The sequence below is a fragment of the Eumetopias jubatus genome, unplaced genomic scaffold (assembly GCF_037043125.1).
Source record: "Eumetopias jubatus isolate StellerSeaLion01/CBP00866 unplaced genomic scaffold, mEumJub1_p1.0 scaffold_2, whole genome shotgun sequence".
In the NCBI taxonomy this organism is placed as follows: Eukaryota; Metazoa; Chordata; class Mammalia; order Carnivora; family Otariidae; genus Eumetopias; species Eumetopias jubatus.
This window is the reverse complement of record NW_028274808.1, coordinates 648,905-662,293: the sequence shown is the minus strand read 5'-3', so window position 1 is coordinate 662,293 and position 13,389 is coordinate 648,905. Positions and strand designations below refer to the sequence as shown.

The 13,389-nt window shown below is 51.1% G+C and overlaps 1 pseudogene; it reads left to right on the top strand.

Moving 5' to 3' along the window:
• Nucleotides 1-304: 304 nt before the first annotated feature.
• LOC114206097 (ADP/ATP translocase 2-like) lies at nucleotides 305-9,413 on the top strand (annotated as a pseudogene).
• Nucleotides 9,414-13,389: the final 3,976 nt, after the last annotated feature.

Here is a 13,389-nt window from a genome sequence, read left to right as displayed (position 1 = left end):
TATGTTTGGAGCAGCATTCTCTACAATACCAAGGTTTGGAAGCAATCCCTTCTGTGGACAGCCAAAGGGGTCAAGGTGTGGTGTGTATACAGAAGGGAATATCACTCAGCCAGAGGAGAGAATGAAATCATGCGAAGTGAAGTCAGTCAGAGAAAGATAAATACCATATGATCTCACATGCGAATCTACACATAAACCCCAGCTTGTGCGTAGAGAACAGACTGGCAGCTGTCGGAGGCAATGGTAGGGGGTGGGGGTGGGGGCTCAGTGACACAGGAGAGGTTCCCCTAGTTCCCCAGACGCAATGGTGCTGCGCTCAGCCCTCCTGTCCCGTGCGTTGAAAGTTGCTAAAAAAGGTTTTTTCCGTTCTCGTCGCTGGAAAAATGTCTACTGTGTGGTGATGGAGCAGCAGTATAGGCACCTATCGGATGGTGGTGTACCCCGGGAACTACCGGGGTCAGTAGAAACTGCTGTAAGACAGAAAACGCTGCACATATTCACCGCATGCAGCTTGGAAAAGTCTGCCTGGTTTTAAGTTGTGTGCGCAGACCCAGGTCGTGAAGACCTGCGGTTTTCCCGCCCGTCCTGCGTTTTCGTGGCCGTCCCCGTGCGGCTCTGGACGCCGCCAGTGAGGATACTGCGCTCGCGCACGGGAGACCCGAGGCCGGGGGAGTCTGTGACCCGCACGATTCCGGCTGCTCGGGGGAGAGCCCGCACCTGCTAGGGCCGGGCAGCGGCCGGGGGTTTCCACGGTCACAGCCTGGCCTGGCGGCTGCTCAGCGCTGCTCAGATGCCTCGCTGCCCTAGAACACACACGTCGTTCTGCAAGGGCGCGATGGCTGACTGAGCCTTACCCTACCAGCAGGCGGGGTTTGCACCCTGATGGTCTCAATATGCTGCCTCCAGACACGTTCCCTCTGATGACGAACCCTCGTGTAGACAAATCATTTGCCGTGGGAGCCGGAAGCCCGGGAACTAGACCCGCGATCCGCCGCAACGCGGCGCGTAGGGGATGGACGGACGATCCACCGCCACGCGGCGCGCAGACTTGGACGGAGGTGGGGGACTGGCCTCCTGGGCCTTTGCTTCCTCGGCTGCAAGGGGTGAGCATCGGACGGGAAGCTCCGCACCTGACACTTGCTCTCACTGCAGGACCTTCCTGCTCTGTGTGCCGGGGAGGCCCCTGGATGAGTGGCTATGGAGCTGCGTGCATAAGCAGCTGAGTTTGCAAAGTCCCTCGAGCTCTTCCTGCAAGGCAGCGTGGATGTCCTGCGCTGGAATCTAGTTGGCTGACCATATGCCAGCGAATCTGTTCAGACGGCTCAGTAGATGGACTGGTCACAGGAGCTGCGAGGGGCCCCCGGGGCTCAACGAGGTCGGGGAGAGGACAGGGGCAGTCCTTTCTCTTTCCGGGGAAGGCTGGCTGGCCTTGGTTGTGCACGTCCGTCTGCGTGCATGTGGCCCGTCTCCAGCGGTGTGCAAGGAGGGGCCGAGGGAGCCTCCCTCCTCACTGTGGGGTGGGGGGGCGGAACCCCTCGTGGGTGGCAGGCCCGGAGTTTCAGGTGTGAGCTGGCCTCCACTGCACAGAGGGCCGTCCTGAGGGCTCTCCCTTCCAGAGGCAGCTCTTTAATGGCGAAAGGAGAATGGGTGAGGCTGGCGGCTGGTGAGAAACCCTAACCCGAGGGGTCGCTGAAGCCCTAGGGAGAGGTTCAAACCAAGCGCGGTATGAAGGTGTTTGTTAAGGACTTTTCCTGCACAGTCGCTGCGATAGGTCACTTGATCAGTGGCGCCCCGGGGGACTGGAGTGTGTGTGGAAGCCGCGACCCACAGACCCCGGGGATCAGTAACTGTCAGCCGGGAGGCTGAATGCCCCCGAGGAGGGGGGGCTCTCTGGGGTCCCAGAGCCGTGGGGCTGTGCGGGGTCCTGTGGCCTCTGTCCATGTTTTCAGAGGGCTTCACCTTGAACAATATTCTTGAGGATGTGCTCCTCCTAAATAAGAAGAGATCTTCCAGGTAGATTTCAGGAGTGAAATGTGACACAAAACTGACACCTCAGTTTCGGAGAAAACCACTTGGGGACTGATTTTGCCATGTTACCAACAGCACCTGTGGAGGGAGGTGGACTGTCCGGGCAGGAAGCTTGGTGCTTCTCCTTTCCCTGCTGATAGCTGGGGCCTCCCCCTGCAGCCTCCTCCCCCTCGCCCCGCCGGAGCCCTAAGTCAGTCCCCTTCCCCGAGCGGAGTAAGCTAATGATGACAAAACTGACTGTTTTGTAAGGTTTTCCCCCAGCTTCCTTGAGGTATGATATTTTTTTAAAAAGATTTATATGACAGAGAAAGAGACAGCAAGCACAAGCAGGGGGAGCAGCGGAGAGAGAGGGAGAAGCAGACTCCCCACCGAGCAGGGAGCCCAGTACGGGGCTCAATCCCAGGACCCTGGGATCATGACCTGAGCCAAAGGCAGACAATTAACGACTGAGCCACCCAGGTGCCCCAGAGTATGATCAACGGGTATAGAGTATATTCTGGGTGTATGGCGTGAGGTTTGAGTACGTGCATGCTGCACGCTGAAGTCACGACCCGGCAAGCTCAGGGACACACCATTACCTTGGTTATGCTTTGGTGGTGAGAACACTGTGGACCCACGCTCAGAGCAACTTGCATGAACAGCCCAGGACTGTTCACTACACCGCTTGCACGTTACATCCCAGAGCTGGAAGTGGGGCCAACACAGCCCGTCCCCACGCCAGGGCCCCCGCCATCTACTCTCTGCTCCCAGGAGCTTGTCTCTTCTCACCCACATCCGTGAGCCTGCGCACTCCTACCCACACAAGCGTGTGCCCACCACACACCTGGGACGGGGTATGTAGAGGAAACACTCCTCACTGCTCCATCACCGTCCCTGCTGCTGGCCCACAACCGCGTGCGCGGCTCCGGGAAGCCTGCCTGGAGGGGGCATCCACACGACGCGGGCCCAGCTGAGTGCTTTCCGCTCAAGGCAAATTTTAAAGCTGGGTATTTACATATAACTTGTCAGCAATATATCTGATTCTACTATTCTGATTTATTTAGGGAGATATTATGGGTCAAAATCCAAACAAAGTGAAGCCCTCTCAATATGATTGCTTCATTAAGGGAAAAAGTCAAATATTTTTGGAAACCATCCCAGGAAGCAGCTTGGTAAAGAGCTCTGCATGTCCTGACGGTTCCCTGCTTTTCCCAACTCAAGTCAGCTTTTCTCTTTATACGACCGGTTCTCCGGGCTTTTGGCTTCACCTCTTGCTGTTTCCGCTGAACGCCTTTGTGTCTGAGAACTAGCTGTCCTCCGTGCTGGGCGCTGGGAAGGCTGGGTGGGAGGCGAACAACCCCTGCTCTGCTGTTTCCCCCCCGTCCCAGAACGGGCACCTTCACCGATGTTTTCGGTGACATTAGTGCATCAGAAGGAAGCTCAGCAGGCAAAGCGGTGGGGCTCCTTTCCCAGACTCTCATTTTATGGCCGAGGAAGAGAGGCCCAGAAAAGCTAGCCAACCATCCCCGGTCACACAGCTCCGTGGAGATGCCTCCAGACAATGGCAAAGATGGAAAACCCTTCAGCCTCATAGCCACAGGCTGAGAAACACCCAGGGATGCCGTGCAGACCACACAACGGAATCTGGATGCTACTGAGAAAGAAATGGAGGCTCTCGAACACATTGCCATGAGCTGATGGTCTGTCCCCCCAAGGTCCCATGCCGCGGTGATGGGGTGGAGCAGGCCTTGGGGAGGAGGTGAGGTCATGAGGCTTGAGCCCAGTGGTCAGATCAGAGCCCTTGTAAAGGGACCCCAGGGAGCCCCCAGCCCCTTCCCCATGTGAAGGTCCAGGGAAGATGCCCCCTGGGCACCAGGCCCTCACTGACCCCAGCCCCTTCCGCTCTGCTATGTACAAGCCGCCCAGTCTTTGTTTTCTGTTGCACCACCCGAGTGGACAGACAAATGCTGGGGATGTGCGTGAACAGTGTGGAGACTAAACCACTCCACACACAAGAGACATCGCAGCAGTAGGAGAACCAGTGAGGGACGGGTGAGGCCTGGGGTGGGGCCGGCCGAGCAGGAGAAAAGATGCAGGAAAGTCAGAGACCGTGGGTGATGGAACCAGTAGGGTTTGGGAATTCATGAACAGAGAGAAGGACGGGGCGTCGGGGCTGACGGGAGGGCGGAGGCTCTCCTTGCTGGGACACACTGGGAGACAGGTGTGAGGAGAAGACCTGTGTGGGTCTGCTTGCGTGAAAGCCTTGAGAGATGGAGACATGTCAGCACCATCTCTGGAGACACACGCAGGGCAGAGGGTGTCACACGGTGCCATGCGGGTCACTGGTGAGCTCATTCTGTGGGAGCCGGGGAGCAGCCCCCGGGGTCCACCAAGGAGAGTGCTGGCTTCGAAGGGGCAGTTAACATGGAGGTCAGGTCAGGGAAAAGATGGGCTCAAGGCAAGGGCAGGAAGAATGGAGTTGCAGGTGACAAGCAAGGCACCTGTCATTGCAGAAAGCCCCTGCCCCTGCGTGGGTCCTATGAGAAGAAAACTTTTATAGGGAAGGGGGCAATCTGGAGCACAGACCCTAGGAAGGACATGGGTTTGAGGTGCCTGGAGGCAGGGGGAAGGTTCTAGACACATGCTGAGCAGGTCCAGAGGGAGCTTAATAGGAGGAGCATGTATCAGACAACTTTATATATTTTTTTATTCTTTTTTTTCTCTTGGCTTTATTTTTTAAATTTATCTATTATTATTATGTTCAGTTAGCCAGCATATAGTACATCATTAGATTCTGACGTAGTGTTCAATGATTCATCAGTTGCGTATAACACCCAGTGCTCATCACAGCACGTGCCCTCCTTAATGTGCATCACCCGGCTACCCCATCCCCCCACCCCCCTCCCCTCTGAAACCCTCAGTTTGGTTCCCAGAGTCCAGGGTCTCTCATGGTCCGTCTCCCTCTCTGATTTCCTCCCATTCAGTTTTCCCTCCCTTCCCCTGTGGTCCTCCGTGCTGTTCCTTCTGTTGCACATATGAGTGAAACCATATGATGATTGTCTTTCTCTGCTTGACTTATTTCACTTAGCATAGTCTCCTCCAGTCCCATCCATGTTGATGTAAAAGTTGGGTATTCATCCTTTCTGATGGCTGAGTAATATTCCATTGTGTATATGAACCACATCTTCTTTATCCATTCATCTGTTGAAGGGCATCTCGGCTCCTTCCATGGTTTGGCTGTTGCAGACATTGCTGCTATGAACATTGGGGTGCATGTGGCCCTTCTTTTCACTACATCTGTGTCTTGTGCTATTGCTTGGTTTTAAGGTAGCTCTATTTTCAACTGTTTGAGGAACCTCCATACCGTTTTCCAGAGTGGCTGCACCAGCTTGCATTCCCACCAACAGGGTAGGAGGGTTCCCCTTTCTCCGCATCCCCGCCAACATCTGTCGTTTCCTGACTCGTTAATTTTAGCCATACTGACTGGTGTGAGGTGGTATCTTAATGTGATTTTGATTTGTATTTCCCTGATGCAGGGTGATGTTGAACATTTTTTCATGTGTCTGTTTCATGTGTATGTCTTCTTTGGAGAAATGTCTGTTCATGACTTCTGCCCATTTTTTTTTACTAGATTATTTGTTTTTTGGGTGTTGAGTTTGAGAAGTTCTTTATAGATCTTGGATACCAGCCCTTTATCTGTAGTGTCATTTGCAAATATCTTCTCCCATTCTGTGGGTCGCCTCTTTGTTTTGTTGACTGTTTCCTTTGCTGTGCAGAAGCTTTTTATCTTGATGAAGTCCCAAAAGTTCATTTTTGTTTTTGTTACCCTTGCCTTTGAAGACTTGTCTTGAAAGAAGTTGCTGTGGCCGATGTCAAAGAGGTTACTGCCTGGGTTCTCCTCTAGGATTTTGATGGATTCTTGTCTCACGTTGAGGTCTTTCATCCATTTTGAGTTTATCTTTGTGTCTGGTGTTAGAGAATGGTCAAGTTTCATTCTTCTGCATGTGGTTGTCCAATTTTCCCAGCACCATTTATTGAAAACACTGTCTTTTTTTCAGTGCATACTTTTTCCTGCTTTGTCAAAGGTTATTTGATCATAGCATTGAGGGTACGTATGTGGGCTCTCTATTCTGTTCCATTGATCTATGTGTCTGTTTTTGTGCCAGTACCATGCTGTCTTGGTGATCACAGCTTTGTAATATAGCTTGAAATCACCCATTGTGATGCCACCAGCTTAGGTTTTCTTTTTCAACATTTCCTTGACGACTTGGGGTCTTTTCTGGTTCCATACAAATTTTAGGATTGTTTCTTCCAGCACTTTGAAAAATGTCATTGGTATTTTGATCAGGATGGCATTGAAGGTATAGATTGTTCTGGGGAGCATAGACATTTTAACAATGTTTATTCTCCAATTCATGAGCATGGAATGTTTTTCCATCTTTTTGTGTCTTCCTCAATTTTTTTCATGAGTGTTCTGTAGTTCCTAGAGTATAGATCCTTTACATCTTTGATTAAGTTAATTCCAAGGTATCTTATGGCTTTTGGTGCAATTGTAAATGGAATCGATTCCTTAATTTCTCTTTCTACAGTTACATTGTTAGTGTATAGCAAAGCAACTGATTTCTGTGCATTGATTTTGTATCCTGCCACGTTGCTGAATTGCTGTATGGGTTCTAGTAATTTGGGGGTGGAGTCTTTTGGTTCTGCTCATAAGGTATCATGTCATCTGCAAAGAGGGAGAGTTTAACTTCTTCTTTGCCAATTTGAATGCCTTTGATTTCTTTTTGTTGTCTGATTGCTGTGGCTAGGACTTCTAATACTATGTTGAATAGCAGTGGTGAGAGTGCACATCCCTGCCGTGTTCCTGACCTCAGGGGAAAAGCTCTCAGCTTTTCCCCATTGAGAATGATATTCACTGTGGGTTTTTCATAGATGGCTTTTATGAGCTTGAGGTATGTTCCCTCTATCCCTATACTCTGAAGAGTTTTCATCAGGAAAGGATGCTGTATTTTGTCGAATGCTTTTTCTGCATCAGGCAACTTTAAACAATTACCTTTTGGTAGCAATAGAAACTAGCTTAATCCAAAGGGAATTTGTTGGCTCACATCACAAAGATCTGGGGGAGAGGCCAGCTGCAGTCATGGCTGGATATAGGCATTTAAACAATTTTGTCAGAATGGTTTGCTTTCTGACCCCACCTGTCTTCCCTCCCTCCAGCCTCTGTCCCCTGTTCCCTGACCTTCCCTCCACCCTCCCCTCCCTCTTCTTGTCTCTGCCTCTCTGTGGATGGCACCCCACTGTTCTCCGCTGCACACAGCTTCCTGCAAACAGCATCTGCTCATCCCTTAGAGCAGGATCCCCTGAGGAAGAAGCACCATCGACCTCATGTTCATACGCTTGCAGGGAGAATGTTTACTTGACTTGGCTAGGTCACCTGCCAGTGTCCGAAACAGTCACATGCCTGAGTGCAGGAATTCTCCAGTGACTCTGAGCCACCTGCGCTCACCTGGCCAGGTAGAGCACATCTCCCCAGGGAAGAGATGCCAAGCAGCAGAGAGCAGTGGCTGCCTGGGTGTGTTGCTGAAGCCAGACTGCACACTTCACAGCCAGGACCCAGCATCAGCTTATGTCCCATGCAGCTCGATGGGGGTAAAACGGAAGTAAGTCAAAGTGTTGTGTTGACATAGGGAAAGGACAAGGACTCCCAGTCCAGTCTGAGAGCATCGGGGCCCCCAAAGGGAGGTGGCATCTGCACTGCTCTTGAGGAGGTCCTAAGAATACCTGGGATGGACTTGAGGTTGTCTTCCTCAACCCGAGTCTCAGAGCTCAGGAGTGATGTTACCTGCTCTGTTTGCTCTGAGGGTAGGAGGAGAGCCCCCTCCACCATCCTTGGATGTCTGGCTGCTGAAATGACCACGCTGAGATACTTCATCTTTCTTCGAGGGAAAATACATCAATATATTACACATTTGAAGCCCATTGGTTCTGTCTAATCCATGGTTAAGGTATGAATTAAATACCGTGGGTACGCTTCACCCCCGTCTCCCATTTCTGCCCAGCCGGCCGTATGTAAGGCTCCTGAAAGGCAGGTTTCCAGCTGTTTGCTCAGTATAGATGCAGACTTTGGGCTCACCTGCCCCATCGGTCCAGGTGAGCGAGGTGGGGGCTCCTCACTGAGTGGATGCCAGGAAAAATGGGTCTGCACCAATGTATGAAACTGATTTTTAAGCAAATGGGAAATCCTGTAAATTTAGAATTTTTTAAATGAAATCTAAATAGAATTAATTTATGATGTACAATTTTTTATATTTCAGGTATTTTTTATTTCTTCAAATTTATCAGAAGTGACTAAAATAAAAAATATAATTGAGTCCTGTCATCATGCTTTAAGAGAAAACTGGTCAGATGAATATTATTGCTTCCCGTTTTCAACCAGTGGAATAGTTGCCATTGATAAATAGACAGCCAATAGTCTATCAAGAATGTTCAAGATAGGTTATATAATACAACATGCCTGTTCACGGGGGGGGGGGGGGGGAAGACTAGGAAATAACTTATGTGAACTTCTTGATTGCATCATACAAGACCAGCACGAAAGAACCACCCATGCCTCTGAGAACACTGGACCACGGCCATCTCCAAGATGGCGGTAGCGCCCATCGAGCGGGTCAAGCTGCTGGTGCAGGTGCAGCATGTCAGCAAGCAAATCACCGCAGATAAGCGATACGAGGGCATTATAGACTGTGTGGTTCGCATCCCCAAGGAGCAGGGAGTCCTGTCCTCTGGCACAGTAACCTGGCCAATGTCATCAGATACTTCCCCACCCAGGCTCTCAACTTCACCTTCAAAGGTAAATACAAGCAGATCTTCCTGGGTGGTGTGGACAAGAGAACCCAGTTTTGGTGCTACTTTGCCAGGAATCTGGCGTCAGGTGGTGCCGCTGGGGCCACATCCTTGTGTTTTGTGTATCCTCTTGATTTTGCCCGAACCCAGCTAGCAGCCGAGGTGGGCAAAGCTGGAGCTGAAAGGGAATTCAGAGGCCTCGGTGGTGACCGCCTGGTGAAATCTACAAATCTGATGGCATGAAGGGCCTGTACCAAGGCTTTAATGGGTCTGTGCAGGGCATTATCACCTACCGAGCTGCCTACTTCGGTATCTATGACACCGCAAAGGGAATGCTTCCAGACCCCAAGAATACTCACATCCTCATCAGCTGGATGACCGCACAATCCGACACAGTGGTTGCCGGGTTGACTTCCTACCCGTTTGACACTGTTCGCCACCGAATGATGATGCAGTCAGGGCGCAAAGGAACTGACATCGCGTATACGGGCACAGTAGGCGGCTGGAGGAAGATCGCTCGTGATGAAGGTGCCAGAGCGTTTTTCAAGGGGGCCGTGCTATAATGTACATATTTTAAAGAGAGGTGGAGAGTAGATCCGTCGAGCTGGCAGTTTGGGCTTGGGGCGGGGTGGACGTCAGTTTCCTCCTCTGCAGCACAGCAGGTGCTCCCCCAGGGGCCATGCCGCCCACGTGCGTTAGCTTCGGCGGCTTTCACTGTAGCTGGATCCTCCATCCTACTGTAAAGAAACCTGGAAAGGGCTCCAGCGCCAGTTTCGAGAGAGGCGTGGCCCAGGTCAGTCATCCATGCTCCTGGTTCTCCGTGTCTGCTGGGTGTCCTGCTCTGCTGTGGACCAGGGATGTCCGTGGGAACTCTCCCGGGGGCGGGCATGTTTTGTGTCCGTGCAGGGCGGCCGCCACCTGGCTCCTGAGCACCTGAAATGCAGCCCAGATGGCGAAGGAACTGAATTTCTGACTCTTGGTTCATTTTCATTCACTTGAATTCCACTTTCAGTGGCTGCATGTGGCCGATGGCTCCCACGTTGGACTGTGCCAGTCTGGGCCATGGGGATGCAGTGATGTCGGGATATCCCGGTCCCATCTCAGGGAGCTCATACTCAAGACGGGCAGGAGGGCCTCTCAGGAGCCCTGGCAGAGGGAGGATGAGGTCAGGTCTTGTTCTGAACCCCCCAGAGGCCAGTAGTCCCCGCGCAGTAACATTCACTGAGCACCCACTACGTTCCAGGCAACAGGAGAGAAATGAATACATATCCTTGGCCTCTGGCATGCTGCTCCTGGCTGAAGCTGACGGGCGGTGGAAGCTCCCAGAAGGACGTGGCAGGCGCACAGGGGTTCTATAGGTGGTATAAGTGCAGGGGCCAGGAATCCGCATGTGACGGCCGCCGTGGCAGAACTGTCTCCATGAGCGCTGTGCTGTGAGCAGCAGGGGCGTCCAGAGTGTCCTCGTCAGCCCTCAGGGTCGCACAGTGTGTTGGAGGAACCAGCACGTCCACGCAGAAGAGGGGGCGGGCGGGCTCCGAGCTGCGTCAGGAGGGCGCAGGGGGCGGGCGGGGGGGTGGGGGTTCAAGGCTCTTACTGCCTCCGGGTTCCCAGGCAGAACAACACCCTTTTCCTGTAAGTGCCCGGCCTGGTCTCCTCGGATGTTTCACGCTGATGGGCCCGAGGACGCCCCTGCTTTTTCACCCTGTCGGAGAGATGGTCCTCAAGGGACCGCAGCGGCTGTTCCAGGAGAAGCTGCTGCTCAGATCGCACACACTGTCTTCCAGGAGAGCTCCGAATGCCTCTGGCCAGAAGCAGGCTCGGTCAAGGACAGGCTCGGGCCGCAGGTTCAGACCGGCTTCTGGGGCAGGCAGCCACCCTCCCCGATGCCGATAGCACCTTCTCAGGGCATCCCAGCCACCCTCTGTTGACCGTCACACTTCTGTTCCAAACTGACCCGGTAGCCTGCAAAGCACAACAGATGTACATTGCGTTCTTTGACCCAGAAAATTCATTCATCCCCAGTGTGCAATCTTTGGAGAGCTGCTTAAAGAAGCAAACCACCCTTTCTCGTCCTATGCTCCAAGTACATGTGGTGAGATTTCATGCATTAAAGCAAAATGTTATCTTCCCATTTTCTGTCTCTCCCCCCTCCATAAATTTACCGTCTTACAACCCGAGAGAGGCCCTAAGGTAAAGTGTGGCTCTGGGTGAGAATGGAGCATCTATGTGGGTTCATGGGTTGGAACAAACGTTCCATCTGGTGGGCTGCTGACAGTGCGGGGAAGGTGGGTGAAGGGGGTGGGCAGCGGGTACACAGGGAAGCTCTGCACCCTCCCCTCAGTTTTGCTGTGAACCTAAAGCCACTTTACAAATAGTCTAGTGATGGACACTGGGGAGGGCATGTGCTACGGTGAGCGCTGTGAATTGTGTAAGACTGATGAATCACAGACCGGTACTGCTGAAACGAATAATACATTATATGTTAATTAAAAAAATAAATAAAAATAATTAAAAATAGCTTATTTTTCTAAATGGGAAGAAATCAGAGAGGGACACAAACCACGAGAGACTCTTGACTCTGGGAAACAAATGAGGGTTGCGGAAGGGGAGCTGGGTGGGGGGACGGGGTGACCGGGTGATGGGCATGAAGGAGGGCATGTGTTGTGATGAGCACTGGGTGTTACACTGAACTAGTTAATCATTGAACGTACATCAGAAACCAATGATATACTATACCTTGCCTAATTGAATTAAAATTAAAAATAAATAAGTAAAGTTGATTTTATTAAAAAAATAGAAACCCACAGAGCCAAAGCAAAATGATACTTACATAAGACCCAGGTATATTTGAGACATGGAAAATGATTGCTCCAGAGAGGTTGAGCTGCCAGAGGGCACTTATTATTGAGCACTTACTATATGCTTATCTGCTGCTTAATAATAGTATTAGCTATTATTGCTACTAAATAATTTAAGGACATAGTCACTGCTCTCAAGGTAACATGAGTCTTATTGCAGTAGAGCTAACAAAACAATGTCAGCAGAGTGAGGATATAAATAGGAACACCTCTCAGAGCCTGCACTGTGGTACACCTCTTCTGTTTGTTATGCACAGCTGTTATTTGCAAAAGGATCTGTGTAAGTTCGGGAAATGCTAGCTTGGCAAACATTAATGGGCATCCTTACCGAAAGATTTCTCAGAGTCCATGTGCATTTTAAATGTCCAAGAGGGCGAGATAGCAAGCAATGTTTGCCCTAATATTTGACCACAGGCACAGTTCCTTGGGAAACATTTTGTAAGATCAGTGCTCCTTGAAGACACTAGGAGAGGTGTGTGTGTCCAGCATTTAGTGCTAAATTGTTGGTACAGATTAATAACTTGCTTGAATTCTAGCCGGGCTCCAGAGTGTCAGAGGCCAGGGAGAAGGGCAGTGTTATGGGCAGGAGGCAGGTGGGAAGGGAGTGGGCACAAGGCAGTAACGTTTCACCTGCCATCCACAGAATGGGGACTGAGAAACACTAGTACAGGTTGACCTGAGAGCTGCAATGGTGAGGACCCGCCCTGTGGACCTGAGGAGTATGGCCAGGGTCTCACGGGATCTGAGGGCTGGAAAGAAGGATGACGATCCGGGGCAAGAGGACTTCATGAGTATTTTCATTTCTTCTAAGCTGACATTTCCCTTCTATCAATATCCATGATCATCTGACACAGTTAGTTATTTCTGTGTCTCCCTGCCTTGCATAGGGCACCCTTCATTGCGTCCTTACTAGGAGGAGTACTGACAGCCACGTTACACCTGTTTTGTTATGATGCTTGAGACAACACTCTGAGGTTTATGATACAGTCTGACAGATCAGGACGTCGGGGTTGAGGTGTTGTTAGCTGATCTTCTTGAGGTAAAACTAGGGTTTGAATCCATACAAACCAGATTCCAAAGCCTCTGGGCTTAACTGTGGTGTCATCTTAGACAATAAGCTCTTTGAGGGAAGATCAAGGGTGGGATCTTGAGCTCTGTTAGACTTTCCCTGAATCAAGTGGCTGGCGTGGTGCTCTGTGAAATCAGAGCACAACCAGAGGTTACTGAAGGGATTGAGACCCCCAACCACACGGGGACCCGCGTGCTCACAGGGTTTCCTGCGACTACAGCACCACTGGGTCCAGAGCTCTCGGTAAGAACTGGGAGCTGCCAGGAAATACTCCCGAATAGGAAAGCCACGTCTCAGAGTTTAGTTTGATTCTGTAGGAAAGAAAATGAAGAAGCATGTGTCCAAGGTGGATCCGCTTGGGAAAGCCGTGGAATACGGTTGGGATTCAGAAGATACTTCCTGAAAGAAATGGTACATTAAGGAGTGAAGGTAGAAACTTTGGAGAGAAATGAACCTGGATGCAAGAGAAACCATGGGAAGCTCCATTTCTTAAACTGAGGTCTTCGGAATTCACAAGGTCCCTTGATATCTTCTCAGGGATCTCCACATGCTTGAGAAGCACATTTCTAGTCTCAAAATGACCATGACCCCAAATCTCTTACTCATACTCAT